Here is a 27,076-nt window from a genome sequence, read left to right on the forward strand (position 1 = left end):
GAACGTACATGACCCAGTTAGTTTAAACTGAATACAGTTACGAATTATGTCAAATGGGCAACCCAGAAGTCAAAGCATCCAACATATTTATACATTTGAATTCCCACATCTTTCTTTCAGTCTGTGATTTGACGTTGCAGAGAGTACAAAGAGGTTCAGGCACTCCAAGGTTCAGAATGGCAATTTATTGAAGCACAATGTCACACCACAATGTTTTGACCAACACAGTCTTTGACAAAGACTGTGTAGGTCAACACGTTGTGTTGTGACATTGAGTTTCAATAAATTGCCATTCTGAACCTTGGAGTGCCTGAACCTCTTTGTACTTCCTGCATATTGTATCTGAGACCTGGTGCTGAGTCCTCGTTCAGTTGCACCCTGGCTCAGAGTGATGGGATTGAGTGCAGTTCCCTATTTATTTTTGGAATTGACGTTGGACATTTTCATATCTTGAAGACTGTAGCCTGGGTTGTTGACATGTTTGCCCATAGGAGTGTCAGTTTGTGGAATTGTGGAGACATAGGTGGAGAACCCTAGATATATTCCTTCACTTTGTTGGGTGATTGAATTATGGGAGCAAGTCACATTTAATTTAATTAAATTGCTGACAGAGGTATGTGCCTGTGTTACTGGGCTATGTAAGATGGCTTTTGATAATCATTAAAAAAAAAAAAAAGCTTGCTTTATGGGTAGTTTCAGATAGGGCCGGCATCAGGGGAGTACAGATATGACACCAGTAAGCAGTTCGCTCAAGCCAGGGTGCCCGCAAGGGTCTTGTTGGAGATATATATATATCTCCCCACCTAGACTGCATTGAAGACTTTTGTAGAGTGGGCCCCTTACTTGGGAGCCTTCACTCCATGGCAGGACTGGGAGGAAGTGACGTCACAGCACTTTCACTCAGCATACAGGAAACCACACAGGAAAGCAAGAGGTACAGGGAACATAAACTAACCGCCACTGGCACTGGACTCCTTGGCAAACAGAGGGCTGGGGAAGTGCAAAGTGGGCTGGGTGGGGGGAGCATACAGATGGCTGGGGGAGAGGCACACAAAGGGCTGAGGGGGGGAAGAGGCACACAAAGGACTGGGAGAAAGGCACACAGAGGGCTGAGGGGGGGGAGAGGCACACAGAGGGATGGGGTGGAGTACAAAGTGAGCTGGGGGAGAGTGCACAGAGAGTACTGAGGGGGGAGGAACAAAGAGGGCTAGAGAGGAGAGGTGCACACGGAGTGCTAGGGAGAGAGGCACACAGAGGGTGAGGGGGGAAGAGGCACACAAAGGACTGGCAGAGAGGCACAAGGAGGACTGAGGGGAAAGAGGCACACATAGGACTAAGGGGGGAAAAGGCACACAGAGGACTGAGGGGGGAAGAGGCACACAGAGGGCTGAGGGGGAAGAGGCACACAGAGGACTGAGGGGGTAAGAGGCACACAGAGGACTAAGGGGGGGAAAGGCACACAGAGGGCTGTGGGACAAGAGGCACACAGAGGACTGAGGGGACAAGAGGCACACATAGGACTGAGGAGGGAAGAAGCACACAGGGGGCTGAGAGGGAAGAGGTACATAGAGGACTATGGGGGAAGAGGCACACAAATGACTAGAAGGAGAGACACACAGAAGGTTGAGGGGGAGAGGCACACAGACAGCTTAGGGGGAGAGGTACACAGAGGGCTGAGGGGAGAAGAGGACCACAAAGGGGCTGGGGAGAGAAAAAGACCCATTAAGGTGCTGGGTGGGGACACACAAAGGGACGGAGGAATGGGAAAAAGAGGCACACAAATAAGTTGGCAATTTTGCGGGGATGCAGGCAACTCATCTTTCCCAGGGCGCAAAATAGTCTTGCACTGGCCCTGGGTGTATGCGTGTATGGGAATGTGTGTATGGGAGTGAGTGTCTCTATGAGTACATGCGAATGCTTGTGTACACAAGACATTAAGCTATGTAGGGTAATGGGGCCCAGGACATTTTAGCACACCTGTACCATTAAAGATGAAACCTATCCCATTAACAGGTTGGTCGCACACCTAAAGTAACTTGTTCATAAGAGATACAACTACCATCCATAATTGTCTTTATGCAAAAGCAATTTTAAAGGTAAATATGCTAAAGATACCATATCAATACAAATAGTAGCTTCCACAACTGAATTTTACATTTTCATTCACCCTTAACTCCTTGTCTTCACAGCAAAGGTCTGTGTAGCATTTATTTCCAACTTGAGATATTTGAAGTATAGATAAGTAGCCATTAATATATCTGAAATAGAATCTCAGGTGCTCAATGCAAACAAATAGGTTTCCCTAGGTCAAAATCTACAAAATACAACAACACACAAGAGCACACCTTGTTGCTTAGAAAAAATATATAATCTTTATTCGAAATACAAATTCAAAATAACATAATCCCCTTGGTTATAATAAAAAATAAAAAAATAAAACACCTCCCAGATTATATGTGTATACAGATATTGCTAGGCCAATGATGCAAACAATTACTGCACACAAAAATTATACATCCATCCAAATAAAGACAAGAAAAAGACAGGATTCTTCTCAAGTATGATGTGTCTCTTTAAAAATCAAGGTGTCTGGGAATATACATCTGTTTAGTGTAACAGACTGGGTCCACTGTCTGTACAGTTCGTTGCCCGAATGGAAGATGTGTGGTCCCTCTTTTTATACCCCCCGAACACCGACCACCCCTGACTTGCAAACATCAAAAGAGCAATCAGCTCGGGGGCGGAGCCTGGACACCAAATGAAGCAGACATGTATAACGCGAGCTCTGGCCGAACGGGCAAAAACAGGGCTATAAGCAGGGGCAACATGGCCCAAAGTTCCTCACGGGAGAGCCACCCATACTGGGGGTGCTCCGTCAAGCCGACAGACATTACCCCGGGGCCCGTCGGGTCCGGGAGCACGGAGAACCGGGCGCACCCTACTGGGGCAGGGGGGAGAAGGCTGCTCTCCTCGTCGCCGAGGCCCTCCAGCGACGCGACTTCAGCCTACCCCCCACGCTGGACCGGTGGGGGATATCCCGGTCCCCACTGTGCGAGCCAGCCAGGACGAACAGCGGACAAACCTGCCCCACGACAACCAGGGGCTACAGGCCTAAGAAGCGCAACCAAGATGGCCGTCCACAACAGAACTCGAGAGTGGAACACCCATAGCTAGCCGTCCCCACCAATACAGGTGACCTTCGACTGGCTCTGCAAGAGTTTCTGGGACGCACTGCATAGCAGAGGAGCTACCTACCGCCAGGCAGAAACCCTGGTGGCATCGTGGATCCGACCAGCGAAAAGACGCAGCCACTACAGGCACACACCAAGGGACTCCAGAGCGGCAGTTCGATGGCGCAGATACCTGCAGTCTTTATGGCGAGAAAGAGCGCCATGTCTTCTAACAGCAAGTACCCGCTGGCGACCACGCAACAGCGTGCCCTCCACACAAGACATTAGCTGGTGTCGCTTTACTTGTTTAGTTAGTTATGTTTTATTTGCCTGTTATGTTCATCTTGGTACTTAACAAAGCGAGACTTTAAACTGTTGTAAATATGGCATAAGTAGGTTAGCGAATGAATATTGCATTAACTCTCTGTTTATCGGGATGCTCGCACTTTGCATATCTCCATTAGCCCACTATCGACTGTCTCTGAGTTACAAGACGGCACTGCATTAATACTATTCTTTGTACTGCCCCTGCCTTATCTAAAGTGGCAGTTAATCATTGGCACCTAACCACATGTCACACACAACATGCCGTCTAGCAACATGCCGTCTAACACACCCTCACTGTTCATGCCTGTAACCAACCTACTTCATGCCTTTTGCTTTTCTGCCACTTAACGCCCCTGACAACCTCTCCTGCTATGCACAGGGCAACTGACATGCCCACTATAGCGGCGCTCACACAACTGCTCAGCCCTAGGGGCATCACTATACTCATAGGCTTAAACTATGCTTAGCCTTTGAACGATGTCACTCGAAATGTCTATTCTGCTTCTCGTAATTACCAACCGGAATGAATCTAAAGCTACAGATTGTTTTACTTAACCTGACTTCTCTTGTTTAAAAAAATATGTGCTGGGGGGGGCAGGGCTGGGCCGCCGGGCCGCATGGCAGCAGACTTACATGGCTCCCGGCCCAAACAAACCAAACTGGCTCTGAAACGCACACAGAAGGCGCAAAGACCGGGTTACCCACTGACATAAAGTTAAGGATAACACCAGCTTTAAAAAGATGCCAATTGGGGGGCGGAGCCTGACTACACAAGGGAGCAGTCGCCATATTCCCTAGCTCCCGGAAAATAGCCTTGAATCCCACGAATATCGCGCACATCGCACCCCAACCAACTGCGAAAATATCGGATAACAACGGAGGGCACCGTACGGAACCCGCCGATGCCGTTCTTTCATACCGCAACACGAAAAACCCGCAGCCGCGGCCCTAAGGCCTACCACGCGGGAAGCAGCGCACTCGAGCTGGATTGGACCCCGGAGGTGTGGGGCAGTCTCTGCGCATTTGATCCGACCCAGAAGGCACCCTCTGCAGTGGAAATGGGGAGGAAGCTGCAGAAACAACCGCCATCCACTCCACAGGCTCACCGGGACATTGGACAGTTACTGAGAACACCAATGCCGGCCCCAGCCCAGACTCACCCGGCGGAGGAAATAGACTCTCACCACCAACAAGCCCCGGCAGAAACTGGGACCTCTACCCCATACCGGGTGGAAGAGGGGACGCCTGCAACAAAGGGGGACATCCAGGACATGTTAACTACCCTCCAACAAAACCTCCGTCACATGTGGGAAGCTGACCTGGCAGCACTCAAAACTGAGGTACAAACGCTGACAGCCCGCACCCAAACGACTGAGACAGACGTCCTAGCTCTGAAACAAGATATGAGCACATTACGTGATCAGGTACAACAGATGCAAGCTAATCAGACCAACATACTAACCCAAGTCAGCATACTAGATGATAGGGGCAGAAGAAAGAACATTAAACTCAGAGGAATCTCAGAGGCAGTACCTTTGGAGGAATTACCACACTATATCAGAAGACTGGCGTCATCCCTGCTCCCAGCACGACAAGTAAAACAATTTTCCTTCGACGGGGTCTACAGGATTACCAAATCCCCGCAAGCCCCCAACGCAGCACCACGTGACGTCATCCTGCGGTGCCATTCACTGACGGACAAAATGGGCCTAATAGCCGCCCTTAAGGGGAAGACACCATACAAGTTCGAAAGTAGCAACATCTCCTTTTTTCAGGACTTGAGCAGATCTACTCTAATATGGCGCAAGGAAATGCAGCCCATTACTAAACTTCTCCAAAAAGCAGGACTACCGTACCGGTGGTCAACCCCCAGATCGCTGCTGGTCACGAAGGAGGGGAAAACTTATAAGGCAACTGACCCGGCGAACGGCCCTGCCTTCATGACAGCACTGGGCCTCACTCCACAAGGGTTGCCCATTCCAGGCTCACCTAATACCCAGCAGAGAGACTCTGAGGACTCCCCCTCTCTCACGCATAGAGGAGGACGAGACCCGGAAACCTGAACTCGCCCAAAGGAAATGACACACAGTTTTTAATCTTGTTGTTCCTGGTTTCGCTTTTGTTTTGTATTTTTGTTGTTTTTTTTTTTTTGATGTGATCTCTCCTCTCAATGCACACACTGTTACCGTGTTTATCATCTCGCAAAATCTCCGCTCGGAGATGCCACACACACTCTCCTCCATAGTCCCAAACAGCATGGCGACAGCCCTGCACACCGACTCCAGCACTCCCCCCCCCCCCCAATGCCCTGGGGTCAAGGGACACAGTCAAACACGGAGCGCCACACTCCACAACTAGACTTCACCATATGACCATAGCGCACAGACCCAATAGGCGTACCCCTATAAACATACTACATAGAGAGCCACGCTTCGAGCTACAACTCGTCCCCCATATAGACGACACCCTACCAGCTAGGCCACAGGCCACCCTACACTGGCTCAACACATGCAGGAACCAGCCAGACCCTAGCGCCACATAGTGACGCGGGCCTGCTAGACAATTGTACTAGTGCACCACTAGCCACGACCACCACGCTCTCACGCACCTGAACCCTCATCCGCAACCCAACAGCCATATGACTAGGAGCACCCGACACTAATGGGAAAACTACACACCCTCTACCACACGGGGAGGGCAGGCAGGGGGCACAAGGTCTCAGGTCCACAAGATCACCAACACCAGGGTACGAGACTGATACCTCACAAACACCTAACCCTAAGTAGACAACACACAGTGGTTGAGCCGCCCTAGCGTAACTTACAGCCTAGCTCACACCTGTACCAAAGTAGGTCAATCGCTATAACCTATCAGTCCATTATACTAAAAATGTGCATACAATGTTTTAACCAATCCACTGTATTGACATGTTTAACACCCAAGTTCACTCATTGCTGTTGTGGCAAGTAAAGAAATGTCTGTACTAATACTATGGCACTGAAAAATAAAGAATTAAAAAAAAAAAAGATGCCAATTAGTCCCTGAAAGAAAGCTGTGAACACTGTAAAGGACTTCCAAGGCCTACCCGCGGCCGCAAGACCTGACTCGAGTGTCCATGAGTCGGCCATAATACATGCCGATCCTCCGTGCCGGGCCACAGACGACTTAAAGAAAAACTAAACAAAGGACGCCGCTGGCTCAGGGCGCGGCCCCGCTCCCCCCCCGGCCGGTGGGGTAATCTGGCCTCATGGAGGCGACACACGCCGAGACCGGAGTTCCCCGTGCTGGGCCCAGACCGCCCTCCGGAACTGGCAAAGGCAGACGAAAAGGAGCCCACCAGCAAAAGAGCCGTGAGGACCAGGTTACATCCAAGCTCATTATTACGACGAAAGAAGACATGAAGGGGACTATTAACTGCTCCTGAAAGGCTGGCAAGTACGGCATGGGTGGCCACAGATGTCGCCGGCAACTAAAAGAATTCCCCGACCACCTGCCCACCGAAGGAGTGATGGCCCAGACTTACCGAGTCTGTGGGGGTCCTCAGAGAGTCGAGTCCCTGGTGCTGCGAGTCCTGTGAATCAAGGGGATGCGGGCCTTCCGGCGGACCGGTGGCCGTGAGGGATGCGCATCGTCCCCAAGTGTGTGGCCGGCACCAGGAGAGACTGAGGGCTTACACTCCACAGAAGCTTGAGAGGTGCTGGGGAGGTGCAGGGGACAGGGGGCGCTCAGGCCCTAGGTGTGGGAGTCCAGTGGACGGTCTCTGGCCCTGAGTGCCCACAGAACCACAGAAAGCCCTGCGGGGGGGCAGTGTCATGTCTGGGGAGGACGGATGGAAACCCGGCGCACTGGGGCCATGTTGTTGCTGTGCCACGAACGGCCCAGATTGGACTATTATAGAGTCCCCAACTATGGTCATTATGCTTGTACCGTACCTACCTAGAATTTAGTATTTCTAAATTTCCATATATTTCATATGTCCTTATAAGCTTTTGTTTATTCATTTTCTGCTTTTCTATAATTTTACATGTTATACTTGACAGTTTTGGACTGTGTACTGATGACCTTCCCATAGGGTGATAATATCATTGCAGGCTCTGCGTACCAGCCTTTAACTAAATTAACTTGGCACATGGTTGATAGCCAACCAGTATGCAAATGGTAGACGAAGATATTGCTTCTGCTTAAGATAGGCTGTTCATTTTATTATTTTAAATTAGGGTGTCTCGCAACACCCGGCTGTGCGTGCTTGGGACAAGGCCCTTTGGAGCACAGGGGACACTCCCACTGGTGCTTTGCAGGGGACCTCACGTAGGCCCTTTTTCTATTACACCCCTCCCCTTCCTAGAAGGCTGGGGCATTTTTGTTTAATTCCTACTTATAACCTGCTGTAACTAAGCCTTGTTAAGACCTATGGAATATGTCTATCTAAACTGTTACTTTGCCGTAAGCTACCATGACCCAGCCAACTAACCTAGCAACACACTAAACTGTAGTGGTGGACCATGAGGGCCCACATAGCCGTCTCACTTATACCTAGGCCCTCACATACTAGCTACCTTAACCCATCAATACACTAACTAGTAGGGCTAGATAGCAAAGGAATATACAGCCTCGCTATCACTTTAAGAAAGTTATAAAATGGTAAGCTAGGACCGCCTAAACCACGCCTTATTGTCATTCCGACACTGCTATACAACTATGACGGGTCTCGAGCGATTGGTTAGTACTACCTTTCCGCTGCATCATATGCAGAAACCGGAGAAATACACTCATGCTCACTTAAGCTGTTTTATCATTCCAGCCATTACTTTTGACATATATACTTACTTCACTTACGTGACTGCCCTTTAGAAGGTCAACTAGTGCACGTCCTGTTTTGGTATGACCAATTGTAAACGACTATTATGGATCGCTGAAATCAGTTATGACTTACGTTTCACCTGTTTATGATCATCTTCGGCTACTATTGTCTAGCACAGGAATCTGTACTCCACCTTGACTCGCTACTCCAGATTGCGACCATGGCTAACTTGACACCAGACATGCTTGATGCAAGTAGACACCGCAATTAATATAGCACCATGATACTAACGTGATATCTACATATATTTAGTATGCTGGCTTATGTAATTCTGTAACGTATTTCTATGCTTCACCATGCAGTCGCTCAGATCTAGGCTGTTCTGCATGTGTGTATTTGCCTATGCTGAAAAATAAACCTTGAATAAAAAAAAAATGAAAAAAAAAATGTGCTGACAACGATTGCCATGTTATTGATAATCTTGTTTTGCTCCATCAGCTTGTATTTGCTGTTGTGGCAATATAAGCGTGTTTTGTTATTCTGAGCACAATAAAAATAAAGAATAAAAAAAAAAGAGCAATCAGCTCAAGTGCTTGCCCTGGGTGGCTGCCATTCATATAACACACATGCTTTAGTGAATGGTGGCCATTTTGTCTCCTGAACGCAGGCAGCGGTTCATGGTTGTCGAAAGCATGGAACTCTTTGCGGCTACGCGATCCCGTGCTAGAAAGAGACCGGGGCCGGAATAAGACATCATATTCCGGCACCGGTCTCATTAAGCTGCGCGCGAGGGAGGGGGAGCAGAGACAGAACAGCCTGCTCCCCCAGCGGCCGCAAGAAGAGCTTCCCCTGCGGCCGCCATTCAAGTTCTCCCTGCGGCCGCCAGCACACCTATCAGTCACACCCACACAGGTAGCAACAAGTATGTATGTCAGTGGGAGTGTGTGTGTCTGTGTCATGCTGTGTGTGTGTCTGTCTGTGTCATGCTGTGTGTGTGTCTGTGTCATGCTGTGTGTGTGTGTGTGTCATGCTGTGTGTGTGTGTGTGTGTCTGTCTGTGTCATGCTGTGTGTGTGCCTGTCTGTGTCATCCTGTGTGTGTGTCTGTGTCATGCTGTGTGTGTGTGTGTCTGTCTGTCTGTGTCATGGTGTGTGTCTGTGTCACGGTGTGTCTGTATCATGGTGTGTGTGTGTCTGTCTGTGTCATGGTGTGTGTGTGTGTCAGTCGTGGTGTCTGTGTGTGTTTTTAAAAATAGTGTTTTACTCACCTTTTTTTTTTCCCCCAACGTCGTGCTGGTCTCTGCCTCTATGACTGAGATCATCATGCTTGATGATCTCAGCCAATCCGCACTGACACAGGAAGCGCCTCTAGTGACCGTCTGAGTGTCTGTCACTAGAGGTGTCACTAGGAAGCAATGTAAACACTGCCTTTTCTCTGAAAAGGCAGTGTTTGCATTCAAAAGCCTGCAGGGACAGGCAATAGACACCAGAACCACTACATTAAGCTGTGTGTGTGTGCGCCTGCTAGTGAGCTTGGTTGCTTGCATGTGTGTGTGTGCCTGCTAGTGAGTGAGCTTGTGTTTTTATGTCAATGAGCTTATGTATATTAGTGAAATTGTTTGTCTATGAGGCTGTGTATCAATGAGCTTGTGTGTGTCAGTGAGATTGTCTGTGTCTGCATGTGAGTATGCTTACTGTATAATTAAATGTTTTACTCTGAAAGGACCAATATATTATATTAGAAAAAGCAATATATATATATATATATATATATATATATATATATATATATATATATATATATATCCAAGAAGAGAAGAGAGCACTCCAGAGGACTTGTTTTAAGCAATTTATTCCGTGAAGAAAATCGACGTTTCGACCCGTAGGTCTTTATCAAGATACAAAACCAAGTACAACCGTGTCCTTATATACCCTAAAAGATTAAAGAGTGATTACTTACCCTGAATAAGCTGTGCACCCGAAAGCCATGTGTGCTCACTGAACTATGATTGCCAAACCCGCACTGGCGATCCCGTCGGTGTGTGGTGACGTCACCAATAGTGCGACGGAGCGAAAAAAGACGTGAACGTGCGTCTAGGTAACCCAGGGAACCAAGTGTGGGCAAAAACTTCCGTGATGTGTGTGAAGTGCGAGAATTCTGCTAGTTAAAGATATATGGGAAGAGAATATTCGTTAATAAAACCAAGTATTGGGATGGGCGTGTAATGTATGAAATAAACATACTAATCCTGCAGTTTGATGCACCCAGTGTAGAACAACATACTGAGTATGTGTGCTGCATACAGGATAAGAATAGTAGAGAATACTGGTCAGAAGGGGCAAGTGCAAAAAGGCAGAGGACAGGGGATACAGAGAGTGTCAGGGGATGGGGAGGGCAGGGGATGTGTAACAAAACGTGGTAAAACATAAAAACGAAAACGTGACCAAAACAATGTATATATGAACGGATCTGTGGAGAGAGGTCCTAAGGTGTTATCAGTGTAAATGAGAGTGTGTAAAGCACTGAAAGAGTGGTGGAGTGACGTGTAGAGAATTATGCAGCTGGTGGTTGCAAGCTGGGAGCCAAGTGCTGGGTGTAGAGTTAAGGTGGTAGTAGTGAGAAAGATAGAAGAAAAAGTGACAAGACAGGAAATCCCACATAGCGACTAGTAAGCTTAATTGTATGCAATTTCCAAGTAGATACATATGGATATATATAGATGGGCCAAGCAGGATCCTACGCTACAGAAAGAGCGTGTGTCAATGCCCAACATGCTAATAGACAATTTTATGCAGAAGTTAGGCAGATGAATGAACAGGACATAGAAAATAAACAATAAAAAATGAAAAATGAAAAAATGAAAAAATGAAAAAATGCAAAAACTAAAAATGCAGCATCTGGTTACCAATAGATGCTGAGATTACAAGTAATCAATATCCCAAAAAAAGAGAGAATTGAACAAAATACAGAAAATATATAAAAAACATAAAAATAGACATAGAAATAAAAGCGTGTATGAAAATACCATGGACGGCCATAATAGAAACTTATAAGTACCAAGCAGTCATAATGATGCCCAAGTTTTTGGAAACATATCCAAAAATGCAAAAAAGTTCAAAGAATTCAAAAAATTAGAAAATTCAAAAGAATTCTGAAAATTCGGAACTAATTCCAAACAAAGGGGGGGCTCAGCGAGTGTCCAAAAAAAGCATGGAGGGAAATGTATTCATTAAGTCCCCTCGGATGTACGGTGTCCAATGTCTTGGTCCAGTATGCCTCCCGTTGGAGCAGGATCCTGGATCGATCACCCCCCCTGGACAGAGGGGGGATGTGATCAATGGCTGTAAATTTAAGAGTAGGTAGACGGTGGTTCATCTCTAGGAAGTGTTTGGCCACCGGTTTATCTGTTTTATTGTCCCTGAATGCAGTCATAATGCCTGAACGGTGTCCCCGCATTCTGTCTCTAAGAGTAAGATCGGTTTTTCCCACGTAGTATAGTCCACAGGGGCAAGATATTAGATAAACTACGTGGGTGGTGAGACAGGTAATGTGGTGTTTAATGGGATATCGCTTCCCTGAGTGTGGATGAGCAAACGAGGAACCTGTGAGCATATGGCCACAAGTGACGCAATTGGTGCATTTAAAGCAACCTGTTTTGCTGTGGGTTTTTTGTATCCCATATTGATCAGGGCAGTCGTTATGGACCAGAATGTCCCTAAGGTTGCGATTCTGTTTAAAAGCTATACGGGGGGGCTGTGCAAAAGCCGAGTGGAGTGTAGGATCCGAGGATAATATATCCCATCGTCTGCGGATAGCCTTGGCAATTTGGTCACTAGCCGTGTGGTATAACAAGGGTAGGGTGACAATCTTAGGTTTGTTGGACAGCGTCGTAGGGTGTGTGCAGGGCTTGTCATAGATCTCCCAGGCTCTCTCCAGTGATTGTTTTAATATTGGATGAGAGTATCCTCTTTTCAAAAACGCCTGTTGCATCGACGAGATCTGTGTCTTAGTGTTGTCCAAGTCTGAATTGTTCCTCAGAACTCTGAGAAATTGTGAAGTCGGGAGTGATCTCTTGAGTGCCCTGGGGTGGAAGCTTGTTGCGTGCAGGACCGTGTTACGGTCCGAACTTTTTTTGAATAAAGTATATCCAATAGACTGTTGGAAGCGGAAAATTTCTACATCCAAGAATTGTATCTTCTTAGTGTCGCAACAATGGCTAAAGCGTACTGGTGAGGTAATAGTATTTAGCTCTTGGATCATGCTCTCAAAGGACGAGGGGGGACCTGACCATAGCATGAGGATATCATCCACATACCGGAGATATAAAATGAGATTGGACTGATATCTTGATAGGATATGTTTCTGTTCATAAGAATACATATAACTGTTGGCGTAATTAGGGGCTATAGCCGATCCCATCGCCGTTCCCGTTTGTTGCACATAAAAAAATTTCTCAAACCGAAAATAATTGTTACTTAAAGTAAACTCAAGGCATTCAAGAAGAAACTCGATGGGAGGTCCCGTGTATAGATCAGACTGAATGAGGACCTGTCTCATGGCTTCTATCCCATCGGTATGGGGTATGATAGTGTAGAGATTTTTTACATCTACCGTTGCCAGAGTGATGGGACCTTCTGGGAGGCTGACTTGTTTAAAGGACCACTCTAGTGCCAGGAAAGCATACTCGTTTTCCTGGCACTAGAGTGCCCTGAGGGTGCCCCCACCCTCAGGGACCCCCTCCCGCCCGGCTCTGGAAAGGGGAAAAGGGTTAAAACTTACCTTTTTCAAGCGCTGGGCGGGGAGCTCTCCTCCTCCTCTCCGCCTCCGTTCCTCCCCGTCGGCTGAATGCGCACGCGCGGCAAGAGCTGCGCGCGCATTCAGCCGGTCGCATAGGAAAGCATTCATAATGCTTTCCTATGGACGCTTGCGTGCTCTCACTGTGATTTTCACAGTGAGAATCACGCAAGCGCCTCTAGCGGCTGTCAGTGAGACAGCCACTAGAGGAAAAAGGGGAAGGCTTAACTAATTGATAAACATAGCAGTTTCTCTGAAACTGCTATGTTTATAAAAAAATTAGTTAACCCTAGCTGGACCTGGCACCCATACCACTTCATTAAGCTGAAGTGGTCTGGGTGCCTAGAGTGGTCCTTTAAGGTGGGCAAGGAGATCTTGTGTATCCTTGAGGCACGTGGGTATTGATAACGTGGGTATTTTGCAATGATGGTCAATAAATTTGGCCAATGGTTCCAAAATTCCGCGTTTGGCGGAGACGATGGGGCGTCCAGGAGGGTTTCGGGCATCCTTGTGTACCTTAGGTAAGGTGTACAATAGAGGAATTTTGGGGTGTAAATCAATCAGGTAGTTAGCAGTTTGGTCGTCAAGCCAACCAGCCGTGGCGCCTCTATTGACCAAGGCTTGTAATTTTAGTGTGATGGTCTTTGTGGGGTCAAAAGCAATTTTCTTATAAGTAGTCGTGTCGGATAATTGCCTGAGAATTTCCATACAGTAGGATGCGTAGTTCTGTATGACAATTGCTCCGCCTTTGTCGGCAGGTCTGATGGTGATAGTGGTATCATCAGCAAGATCCTCAAGTGCCTTATGTTCCTTCATTGTTAAGTTGTGTGGAACAGGCGTAGGATTTGAAATAATTTGATGTACATCATGCTTTAATGTGCTGGAAAAGAATTTGATGGAGGGGTGGGACGTTTTCGGTTCCCATGTGCTCTTTAGGCGGAGGTGGTTTTTTGACTGTGAATACGAATTGGGTACCAATGCTTGTAAATTCAAGGTACGTTCCATCTTGTATAGATCTATATCTGTTTTAAACGTGTCAACTTTTGGGGTTGGAACAAAGGTAAGGCCTTTCGATAAGACTTTGATATGTTCAGGGTTCAAAGTCTTGGAGGATAAATTAAAAATAGGCATTAGTTCTTCCTGTTCGATACTCTTGGCCGTGTGCCGGCATACCTTGCCCCCCTGTCCTCGTCTAGTGATTTTGGGTTTCTTAGGTCTTTGCGCCCTCTTGTATTGAATCCCGGAGGGTCGTTGGAGTGTTGGTCCTGGGGAAAAAAAGGTGGTCGTGTGGATTTCCTGGAGGGCATCTCTGAGGTGTCATGGGGCACTCCCGCTCCTTCGGTTTCAGATGTGGACTCGGCAGAGCTGGTATCAATTGATAAAAATTGTGGTTTACGAACCTTCTGTTTGTATCTGGCAAAATTAGGTTTGCGTCGCTCACCACACAGCCAGTGGTAAACCTGGTGGTGGGTATAGTCGAAATTGACCCGTTCCAATTTTTGTTTTTTGAATCTAATTAAATCGTTCCTGTATCTCATGATTTCATCTTGCAGTTTGACCATGTATTGGGTGGAGGTCGCAGCTGTTAACGTGGATGTATGTAATGTCTCAAATTTATTGATGGAGTCCTTGGTGAAGATAAGTTCACTTCTCACTTCCTCCACTACTATCAGCATCCAATCTAATGAGCATTTGTTCGAGATACCGACCCATTTTTTTGTTGTGGTGTGCCGAAAAACCAACGTACGAGTGGGCCTGTAAATAAAAGAGGGCCCACCAAGGAGAATGTAATTATAACAGGGTGTAGGTGGGTGGGAACAATCAGCTGAACGGCAGAGGTGAGTAGGGGCTGGGAGTTTAAGTAGGGGACTTACTCCTCCCACAAATTCAGGCCTCCACAAGTTCAGGCCTTTTAACTTGTGCTCGGAATTTAAATACGTAATGAATAGTAACTGTGAGCAAAGTTGGTTGTGGTGTGCCGAAAAATCAACGTACGAGTGGGCCTGTAAATAAAAGAGGGCAAAAGATAAATTTGAGAAATACACACTTTATTGCATTTTTTTACAAAACCAAGTTCCTAAAAGCTTGGCGAAGCTCTTTCTCTGGCTGTGGAATATATGCCGTATATATGGAGGATTTCCACCGTCCCAGTCTCTTGATGATATGGACCGGTGTGTTAGTGCTAGAGGCTGCAGAGGCGGCTCCTATACGGAAGGAGTGCCCAGAGAATGTCGTCGGGTTGTGTCCGAGCTTAGCTAACAAAATTCTGATATGAACCATCAATTTAGCGGTGGTTAACGGGTGCCCTTGTAGTGTTAAGAGCGGAGAGTCCTGTGGGTGATCGTGCAGAGATGACCGTAGGTGATCTAATACTTTTACCGGACACCAGGCATTATCAGTAGGGAAGAGAGGAATTATAGTAGGATGTAGTGATTGGTTGGTTTTAGTTGTAGGGATCGAAAGTTGGTAGTGATCCTCTATCTTAGTGAGGTGTGATATTTTAAGACTTAGCTTTATATCTCCTTGGCAAATTACGGTGAACTCTCTAGGTCTGAGAAAACCGTAGAAAGCGAGATATATAGCAGATTTAATCACCGTATTAGTGCCGATGTCGAATGGGGCTGTGTCAAGGAGATTGCTAAGTGACCTGAAGATAGGCCCATCTATAGGTAATCTAATGGTAGAGAGTGGAGGTGAAACCTTAGTTATACCTTTCAAAACCTTTTTGATGGGATATGAAGAAAGGAAAGGCGTGTTGTTAGGGAAAAGGGTGAGGCTGTGGTGCTGGACCCCCGTGAGATAGAGTTTAATGGTGTTGTGGGATAGTTTTAGGTGTAGGTGGCAAAAGGAGGCAAAAGCCACCATGGTTTGAATAGAGAAGTCACCTTGTAGACCGAACTCTGCAGTGAATTTATTAAATATATTAAGTGCCCTATTGTAAGTGATAGCCGTGTTTGATGATAATGCTTGGTGAGTGAGTGCTCTAGCGTGGTTCAAGAGTGTGCTTAATCCAGGATTAGCTTGTGGAACCGTGGTGTCCTGGATGGTTGTAGGTGAGCCGTTGGGAGTGCCTGAGAAAATGCCTGAAATTGAGAACGAGAAAGAGCGTCAGCGGCCGTGTTGTGAATCCCCGGGATGTGAAAACAAACTAAGTGAAACTGGCCGGATGCTGCCAACCAGGTCAGCTTGCGAATCAGCCGCATGATGGTTAGGGAAGATGATCGCCCTTTGTTCACGATTTCGCAAGCTGCCGAGTTATCAGAGTAGCATTTGACTGCCTTGCCAGACCAGAGATGACCCCAGGTGTGTGCGGCCGCCACGATGGGATAGATTTCAAATAAAACTGAGGTCTCTCTGAATCCTGGCAATGCATCCGTCTCAGTGGGCCAATGGCCCCTGAACCAGTGGTTCCCGAAAATGGCTGCAAAACCGGTATTGGCTGCTGCGTCTGTGTGGATGATGGGTGAAGAGGTGGAGAGAGGGGGAATAAACATGGAGATTCCATTCCAGTCTTTCAAAAACTTCCCCCACATAGCTAAGTCAGCCTTGGCGTGGGGGTCCAAAGAAACTGTGCCAGAGTCCGGAACTCCGTGCATCAGGCAAAGAAGTCTGGATATGAAAGATCTTCCCTGCGGAATGATGCGCATGGCAAAGTTCAGGGATCCGAGAAGGGACTGAAGTTCCTTCCTAGTGCAAACATCATTCCGCAGGAACAAGTCTATTTCCCCTCTCAAACGTGCCAGTTTGTCGTGAGGGAGGCTAGCTTTGAGGTTAATCGAGTCCAGTTCTATCCCCAGAAAGGTCAATTTGGTTGTGGGGCCTATAGTTTTGGCTAGGGACAAAGGGACGCCAAGTGTGGCAAATAGTGCAGTAGTGCTTTTGATTGATGTGGGTGATGGTGACCCTGGCTCTATAAGTAAAAAGTCGTCGAGGTAGTGGATAACGGAGTGACACCTGGTGATGTTCAGGAGCAGCCAGCACAACGACTCTGCGAAAATGTCGAACAGTTTGGGGCTGCTACGAGAACCGAAAGTGAGTCGTGTAGAGAAGTAGTATAGATCACGCCATTTAATACAGTGTAAGTGCCAGAGTGAGGGGTGCATGGGTAGTAATTTAAAAGCGTTAGTAATGTCCGTTTTGCTAAGCCAGGGTCGGTTACCAGATGAAATTATGGAAAGTATGGCGTCGTCGATGGTTACGTATTGAAGTGAAAATTCGTCTGCTGGAATGAGTGCGTTTATGCTAGGAACAAAAGAGGAGTGCGGTGCCGATAAATCAATAATTAAACGTTTTTTATTAGAATATTTGTGAGTAGCGATGCCAATGGGGTTAGTGTGCCAGGAGGAAAATGGTGAAGAGGTGAAGGGGCCTATCATAAACCCGTTGGTGATTTCTGAGGCAATGAGGGAGTCTGTGGAGACTGGGTCTAAACGTGCAGACTGTAGATTAGGGCATTCTAATGTACCTGGGGGAATGGCAACTATACCCGTGAGAAACCCTTTAGTGAACCCTGTGATTGACAATTTTTTATTAAGCCTGGGATCCCTCGTCTTGAGTACCACAGAAATGTCGCCATAGTTGAAGGCCTTGTTCTCAAGAACATCCTGGGAGGCTATGAGCAGAGACACCAGACACACGTCCTTCCCGTCTAAGATATCTTTCTTGATAGAGTCAGGGACGGAGTGTGCTGGTGACTCAAATGGTGTAATGGCTGTGCCTGGTGCTAGGGGGGGGTATGGGAGGGCATGTAGGTATGATGGGTACAGCCGTGATAGGAGCTGGGATTATCGTGATAGGGGCTGGGACTATCGTGATAGGAGCTGGGACTACCGCAGTAGTACCTGGGGAGGAGATGGCGCTCTCCACCTTGGATAGTCTGTTATTGAGGGCCTGAAGATTGGCCAAGATCTCTGCCAGGGTATCCTGGTTGGACGTGCTGTAGCTTGGTGGTAGTCCTTGAGAGCTAGTGCCTGGCCTAGGCTCGGGGGCTTGGTGGGTCAGTAGCCTATAAAGTTCAGCCTTTCTGGCTGTGGCTGGGAAGGGGATTCCCCTGAGCCTAAGTTCGGCCGTAATTTTGGGAATAGTCCATGCTCTCAAGGACGTGGGGGTTGAAAGGGTGAGAGAATTGCTTGGAGACTCGGGTCTGGTTGGCGTGAATGGTATATCTTCAGTCAGTTCTTCGGTTGGCATGGGTTCTTGGGAGATTCTAAAAAGGAAATGATTATGCGAAGATACATTAGTGAGGGAGTACGGAAGTTTGGGGTGTGTGGGGGGTGAGGTAAATGGAAGAACTGGACTGTAATGCTAGATGCCGAAGCGAAGAGTTTAACTGTTGAATGTTTTGGAAGGTGAGGCCCTGCTAATGCCAAGTGGCGGTGAGAGGCTCTACCTATGATTTGGCTTATGACGTGATTGCCACAGACGTGGTGGCGGGGTGTTGGCCTCTCGGTGACAGTAAAGAAAGATCAAAACGTGTGGCCGTGACGGGTGAGGCCCTGACTAGAGCCCTATAGTAGGGCATGCGAGGCTTCTAACCATGATTTGGGCGTGGGGCCATACCTCCGTGTTGAGGTGGGGCGGGGATGGATGGCCTCGCAGGATAGGATTAGGACTAATAGGGTGAGCTTAAGGCGTAAGGCCTAGACCCTGTAGCCAGTTCGATTGTATACTAAGGGTATAATGCGTGGCCTGGAGTGGTGTGTGGATACCAACCTTAACTGGACGCAAATGGTTTCTGGAACCTTTTAGGCAGATTAAGTGTAGTGAGTCTTGTCGTCTAGTTGTCCTCGTTGAAGAATCCTGGGAATTTAAGAAAGATGTTGATGTATTTATACGTATCGTGGTGGCGTATGATTTGTTTTCTTTTTGATAGGGGCAGCATGCGTGATCCTGCGTTGAGGGATCTGGAATGTTTATGGAGTTTGATTGGGATGATTTTTTCTATTTTTAGAGAAGGCTGAATGAGGCCTAGGGTTGGAAAATGGACGTATTTGGGAAGGGCATAAGTACCTGAAGGTATGGCTGAGTACCGGGTCAGGATTTGGTGTATGTTCCAGAGCCTGGAGGTCGTATGACCGTATGTCTGGATAGAAAAAATAAAGTAACGAGATTAACGTATCGTGGGCGTAAGCTTCTGAAAAAGCAGAAAGGAGATGATGAGACTACGTGAGGTCTTGTATGAAGATTTGTAAGTAGAAATTAGAGGACTATACCTTGGTAGGACGTACAGAAATTTCGTATGGACATAGTAGGTTACCAGTGTAGACCGGTGGAAGCCTAGGTTAAATTCAGGAGCTTAAGGATTGACTGAACAAAATATAGATAGTTAACAACAGGTGCGATGGTATGTAATGAATTTTGTATTTTTATTTTTATATATTTAAATGAATTTTACTTAGACCGTGAAGACGAAGAGTGATAAAATACCGTACCTGTTCCTGTAAAGAAAAAGGCCTTGAAACTATCAACTTTAGCTCAGAAAGTGAGAAACCGAAGTATTCTGTAAAGTCAAAAATATGTGGCGGCGTGATTATATGAGAAATGCTTTAGTACATGTGTTTAATGTTCCGGGTGTATTTACTGTTTAGACAAAGCATTTATTAGTATATGTGTCGTTTTACAGAAAATTTAGGAGATGTGTAGCGAGCCGTATATTTTATAATAGTAGTGGGAGTATTAAGGTTAGTAAAATGAATATTGCTGTCTAACATTGATAGAAAATCGAAAAGGCTGGTATTTAAAATGAGTAAAATATATAACACTAAACAGACGAGTAGGTATTAAATAGTAACCTGATGTAGATTTATTTAAAATAGACCTAAATGCATACAGTAGCCTATTTAAATAAGATCTAATCGCATATGTGTAGGAGCGTCGTGTTTGTACTTAACATAAATGACATAAGGAGGTCCTGGGTGACCGCATGTAAAGAGGGGTATACCGGTAATATTATTGTGTACATGGAATCATAAGCTAAGTTGTAAATAACGTATGAATATGTAAACGATATGTAAACGATATGTAAACGATATGTAAACGATATATAAACGATATGTAAACGATGAGAAAAAGTACCGGTGCGAGCGTTGATTAGTTTAAACGAGCATGTAATAGTGTGATTAAGTTTAAAGGGAGCCTACCCCCACGTTTTTAGGCCCGAACGGCGGGAAAATAGCGGAACGCTATTTCCTTCGCCTAACTCACGAGTACGTGCCGGTGTTGAGACCGGAAGCCGGGTACCTCGACCGGAAAACGGCTTGGAGGCTACGAACGGACGGAGGGCTTGTTCTGAACGTCTGTCTGCTGGAAACACGAGAAAAATTCTGGCGGGAACCGGAAGTGCTGGTTGCTATGGGGACCAAACAATCAGCTGAACGGCAGAGGTGAGTAGGGGCTGGGAGTTTAAGTAGGGGACTTACTCCTCCCACAAATTCAGGCCTCCACAAGTTCAGGCCTTTTAACATATATATATATATATATAACTCAATCATCTGGGGTGGCAAGACATAGCCTTACATATTACATGCGACAATATATGTCGCAATGACTTATGGGGCTGGCATAGATTTTTTTTTCCAGGGCTGCTTTGTATCCCCAGTCCGGCCCTGGGTTCCTGTATAGTGTGATTGTATTTTCGGGGTGTTTTATGTATTACATTACATATGTGGTTCCCTGTAACAGAGAGATAATTGAGTTACCGGTCTTTGACTCAATTATTTCCCAGACACAGAGACTCCTGGGAAGGGTTTGTGTTATGTTAAACGGAGACCCCATGCTGATGGCATAAAAAGCCGATTGTGGCTCAATAAACCTCAGTTGACTCCTAGAACTATGTTTTATCTAGTTACTGGGTGTAAGAGTTATGATCACTAAGCAGCGCTTCTTCGAGGAGGAATCAGTGTAGATACCCAGCCGGTATTTTGGCAAAATGTATCTCTATGTGTGTTTGAGACGGGACGGTCAATGGCTAAGTAATGGACATAACATTTCCGATGGTGGCCTGCAGTCCACAGTAGTCCACAGTAAAAGCACATCAACCACTGTGATACTGCATAGAGCACAAGGTGGTCCATTATTTAATTATGATGTTTTCTTGCCATATATTTTAATTACCATTTAGAAGTCACCTCACTCAGTCATTGCTTTTGTTTTGTCTGGCTTTAGGTGTCTATGAGTGCTCATATCTGACCTGGCTTTGTATTAATTCCTTATGTACCGACCTAACTATTTTACTTTGTTTTGGATTGTGATCTACACTGAACAGAGAGCCCTGAACTTCATTCTGTCTGGTCTGCCCTTTACTCTAGTCCTGGAATCTTCCCAAGCTTTAGAACTCCTTCTGGTTCACTTCTTGGCCAAGAACTCGAGCTATATTGGCTTGTTCTTTACTATACTTAATTTCTAAAAAATAAAATTTCCTTTGAATCAGGGATTGTGGTGAATTGGCAACATTGAAGACACAAAATTACTTTGGTGCCAAAGAAATTTGCATTGCTTTGTGCTCTCGAAAGATTTGAGCAAGGCAATACAGACCTTACAATGCCCGCATGTGCTTTTAAGGAGAATAGATTTGCAAAATTTACATTTTCACAGCAGCAAGTTCAATAAATGATAAATTGCTTCTAGTATATCAAAAAAGAACAGACCAATTGTATACTGAGCAATCACTTTGCTAAATATTTTAAATAGAAGTGAAATAGCCAGTAAAAGAAGGATTATTCAGAGAAACAAACATTACATTTCTAATTTATCTCACTGTTTTTTTATACAAACGATAGTTAAAATATTGATGTTGTGTGGTTGAGTAAGAGTGACATGCAACTTAGTCATACATTACATTGTGATTAAAGCTGATCAGGTCACAGAAATGCACAAAATACTATAGTGTTCTGACTGATCGCCATAAGTGGACAATAAGAAAACTGGAGTTTGGCTTCACTATTCGACTTCTATAGTACAAGGAAAACTGGTTTATTTTCCTGGCACTATAGTTTCCCTTTAAAGCTCAGAAAATGAAATATCAAAATGAAAAAGTGTAATAATAAACAAGTGAAATTATGCATTTTAGAAAAATCAAGGTCCGTTTGAGGGTCAAAACAAGTCAAATCCGCCATGCCCTTCCATTTAGGACCCTCATACGTAACACACATACACAACAAATATCACTTAAAGATCGCGACCGACGAGTTTATGTACTTAGGCGTCCGCCTCACTGCTAATACAACCAACCTATACGCCCGCAACTACACACCCCTCATTCGAACTCTCATCACAGAACTGGAACAGTGGGCAGACAGACCCATCTCCTGGCTGGGACGCATAAACTCCATAAAAATGAATGTGCTACCGAGACTCCTGTTCCTCTTTCAGGCGCTCCCGATACAGGTAACGCGGGGGAACCTGACAAGCATGCAACGAGCGATTGTGTCACGTCTAAACATTTGTTATGAAGGAACACAACTGCAGATTTTTTATAGTTTGAATATTTATTATAAAAAGTAAAAGGTATTGACTTTAATTCCTATTTACAGGTACTGTAGCTTTAAGTAGTAAACGATAACTGAAGTCCACAATTATATGCACTGTAGCTTTAAGTAGTAAACGATAACTGAAGTCCACAATTAGATGCACTGTAGCTTTAAGTAGTAAACGGTAACTGAAGTCCACAATTATATACACTGTAGCTTTAAGTAGTAAACGGTGACTGAATCAGAAAGAGTCCTTTAGTAGTATTAGTTAATTAGGTGATAAGAAGTTACAATAGCTGTTCCATAGACTTTAACTGAAGTAAGACAGATGCAGCTAACTGAGACAAAGTATGAGTTGAAGTTAGCTGTAACGGGTTGGCTTTAACGAAGGACTTTGGAGACAGGAAATAACAGCTTTGAGATGCAACGCTTATCACAGAGGTTTTACTTAGCTTCCGGCACATAGAACACTGGTTCCCGAGATCTCCTCAGAGGCGGTTTATCCAGCATGGATAGTGTTCAGCTTTAGTCGTGGATGAGGAAAGGTGAAGGGAACTTGAAGTCTTCCAGTCCGGTCCGGTAATAGAGGCTTTCACAACGATGTTGCAGCCGGTTCGTGAGTACGGAACGTAGTTCATTAATCCAGCCTCGATCAGCTGGTGCGGTCAGATTAAATAGGGAGACCGTGTCATAAAGAGGTGTGGCTAAGCTCCGTGGAACCAGGAAGTAAGAGCATATTATAATTAAGGCATGACAGATTGACGCCTTCATCTGGCATAATAAACGCCCGAGAATAGCATGCGCCCTCATGTATAGACCAAAACCCAGGGGGTGATTGGGACTACCTAATATCCATGCATACTATTTAGCAGCACAACTTACCCAAATCATACAATGGCACTCACCCCCAGATAGGAGACGATGGGTGGACATGGAGTCCCTAATGACGGGTCAGGATCTCCCACAATTCTTCATATGGACGCCAAAATCACAAAGAACCATACTGCGTACAATGAACGCGGCCATACTCACCTCCATACAAATATGGGACCAAGCCAACAAGAAATTCGCCCTAAGCTCACACCCGTCCCCAATGACACCAGTTCTCAGAAATAGGGCATTCCCCCCAGGGATGAGGGCCCAAGACTACAAAGGGATAGAGGCCACAGGGCTACAACGCTACACCCACTTATATGTAAACCAAAACATAGTTACATACGAGCACCTAAACACCAAAGCCACTTTACGAACAAGAGACTATTTCAGATATATGCAAATCCGGGACTTCGCACTAACACCTGAAGTACGGAAGGCTGCCCTGACACCACTGACCTTTTTTGAAAAACTGTGCTATACTGAGATCACCCAAACCAAACTTATCACACTACTATACGACCATCTCAATGGGACTCTAGACAGGGGGGGCACGCTACGATACACTGACCAATGGGAAGCCGACCTGGGGGAGGTACTGGAGGGAACGGAGTGGCAGGACATATGGGAGGCATGCACCAAAACTACTATATGCGTAACACTTCAAGAACAGCCCTACAAAACAATGTTTCGATGGTACATGACACCAGTGAAACAAAAACACATGGGACTAAGCCCCACAGACGACTGATGGCATTTGTGTGGAGAGAGGGGCACCTACATACACATGTGGTGGGAATGCCCGAGGGTCACAGCATACTGGCGCAGCACAGTAGAGCTTAGCTCACAAATTATGCAAAAACGACTGACGCTAGATCCGTGGTGCCTGCTATCCAGACCCACAGAGGGCCTCCTCAGACACGAACAAAAACTTCTAAATATGATATACCTAGTGGCCCGAAGGGCATTGGCACAACAGTGGTCATGCCCGGACCCTCCGCAGCTCTCTCTGGTTAAGACAAAGTTGCGAGACAACTACTTAATGGATAAATTAACCGCCCAGGTGCAAAACACTATGACAAAGTTCTACAAGGTGTGGGATCTATGGGAGCAGTTTGACACCTAAACCACAACCCGGGACGTGGGGCGGCATCCACGTACTAAATAGCTGTGACAGTGATTGGGATTACCCCATCAGCAACGATCACACCGGAACCCGAACGGGTGGTACTGGCACCACTACAGGACGGGCTCCTGGTCAAAACCAGGACATAGGGCGCAGCCAGAAGAGACTGGCGACCCCTGTCTCTGGACCCTCAGGAGATCATCTTAAGCTACCCTTTCCAAACTTTACTTGTCTCTAGTTATTTACCTTTCCTCTCTACATGTTCATTGAATGCAAGCACCCCAGACAAACGATCCGGCACGAGGAGTAACAAGCTACCACACACGGATAAGACGCAAACAGCAAGAGGGAATGGGGGACTACTCCTGGGCCTCACAGGGACGCAGAGAGACCCTATCCCTACCAAACCTACCCCTCCACACTACTACCATTGTACATAGTTACTTTTGCTTGCCTACAAAACAAAAATACCTGACGAAAACACACACGGAGTACACAATATATGCTAAATAACCGTATTAACCCATGCAAATTGCATTCTGTAACACAATCTCTGACACTGCGTTGTCACACGCATGAATATATCTGCATTTCTGTGTATCATCTTGATCGTCAGACCAAAAATAAAGAATTTAAAAAAAAAAACAAGTCAAATCATTGGAAGTGGAATTCTTCCATTAAAAAACAGGACTAAATACCAGGTGGTAACTTGGACAGTTTCACAAATAAAAGAAAACTGTATCTGATTCAAAATCCCTACAGACAACCTAATCTAGGACGGTCAATAATGCAGGCATGAAATCCCCCTCGAAGAAGGTAAATTGATATGTATATTAAAATGATATGCATTTCCTCCCAAATATAATATATTTCTTTTAAAACTCTGCTAAGATCAACAACACAAAAATTATCAAACTAGTGTCTCTTTAAAGACCTTTCCAATCTTTTTTTGCGAATTTGCAAATAAGGGTATTCAAAATAACCCATAGTATTTGCCATTGCAGCTTTGGTGCCAGCTGGACTCCCAGCATGGTCTGTTGATCCAGAAGTAATTGGTGATTTTTTTTACTACCTTCAGACAATAGCATTGCCTGCCAATTTCAATTCTAACCAGAGATAGATGAGAAAAGTGCAAACACACACTGTCATCTCCTTTCTACTACAAAATATAGTTTATATCGCTGGGAAAGAAAAATAGAATTTCTACAGCTCTTAACAGCAAGAAAATACAGTATCGCTCTTTGTAGACTTGGGTTCGTAGTCTTGCTTATAATGCTCTACCCATCTCGAAAATGAAATGTTAATAAAAACCATAAGATGCAGTGAGGGACAATCTTTTATGAAAAATAAAAAATAATCTCCCACTGACTGGCATAGAATCTCCAAAATACAAGCCAATCTGTGGCGTTAATGTTCTCATTACTTCCAGACCATCTGTCGTGAAAACCATATGTGTCTGAGTATATTTTACAAAAAAGATAAAACACCATGGGCTTCATTCCAGTGTTGTCGCTACTTTTTGCTGGCTAGCTGCTACTCGCTAAAAAGTCTCTGTTAGTAAATATCTGTCACTGTTAGTAAATATCTGCTGTCTCCAAAGGCAAAATTTCACCAGTAATGATATTGAAATACTGACTGCATTATTCTCGATGAGAGCTACTAACCTGGAGGTGGGCACTCATCGGCACTGCATTATGAGCGCTGCATACAAACCCATTAAATCAAATGAGAATACTGTGGCTGAGCGATCAAGCTTGGCCGTGGTGTTTCTTAATGGGCAAGTGCTCGTGGGAAACCCCCAGAGTCTTAACAGACTAGGACATGGTCTACCTTCCCCCACGCTGATTGTGATCAGTACTGGGCTTTGCTAACTGCCCAACACAGATCACAGTGCAACCGCCTGGGAAAACACGCCTGATTTCAGGGTTACGTTAATGCTGAAAATGGCCAGTAGTTGGCGGTCACCGATTTAACTAGGAAACCCATCTGCTGATATCAGTATTGATATTGGTAGAGGGTTTTCTTAAGGTTAGGGGTTGGATTAGGGGTAGGGTGAGCGCTAAGGTAGAATGATGGTTAATTGTAGCAGTAGGGCTAGTGATAGAGTAAGAGTTAATGCTGGGTTAGGGTTAACTTGGTTTTAGGGTTAGGGATAGTTTAGAGGTAAAGTTAGGAGTTAGGTTAGGTATACAGTTGTTGCTGGTGTAAGCATAGGCTTAGGCGTAGGGTTAGTATAAAGTTGTGGAGGTTGGTATAGAATTAGTGACAACTACCAAAACCTAATTTAGATCCTAGGCATATGAGGCATTTAACAACCAGGACTAATATGTGGATCTGTATTGATCACTTCCTGTCCTTTAAAAACATTATAAAATATATGAGAGCACTTAAGGAAACCATTACATTACAATAGAAGAAACACAGCGCAAATTCTAGGTTTTGTTTTGGTTCTGAACTTGGACAATTGCTTCCGTCTCTAAGGGGTTAGATATATCTTCTTATTGCTTTCCTATTAACCC

The sequence above is a fragment of the Pelobates fuscus genome, chromosome 6, assembly GCF_036172605.1.
Source record: "Pelobates fuscus isolate aPelFus1 chromosome 6, aPelFus1.pri, whole genome shotgun sequence".
Classification (NCBI taxonomy): domain Eukaryota; kingdom Metazoa; phylum Chordata; class Amphibia; order Anura; family Pelobatidae; genus Pelobates; species Pelobates fuscus.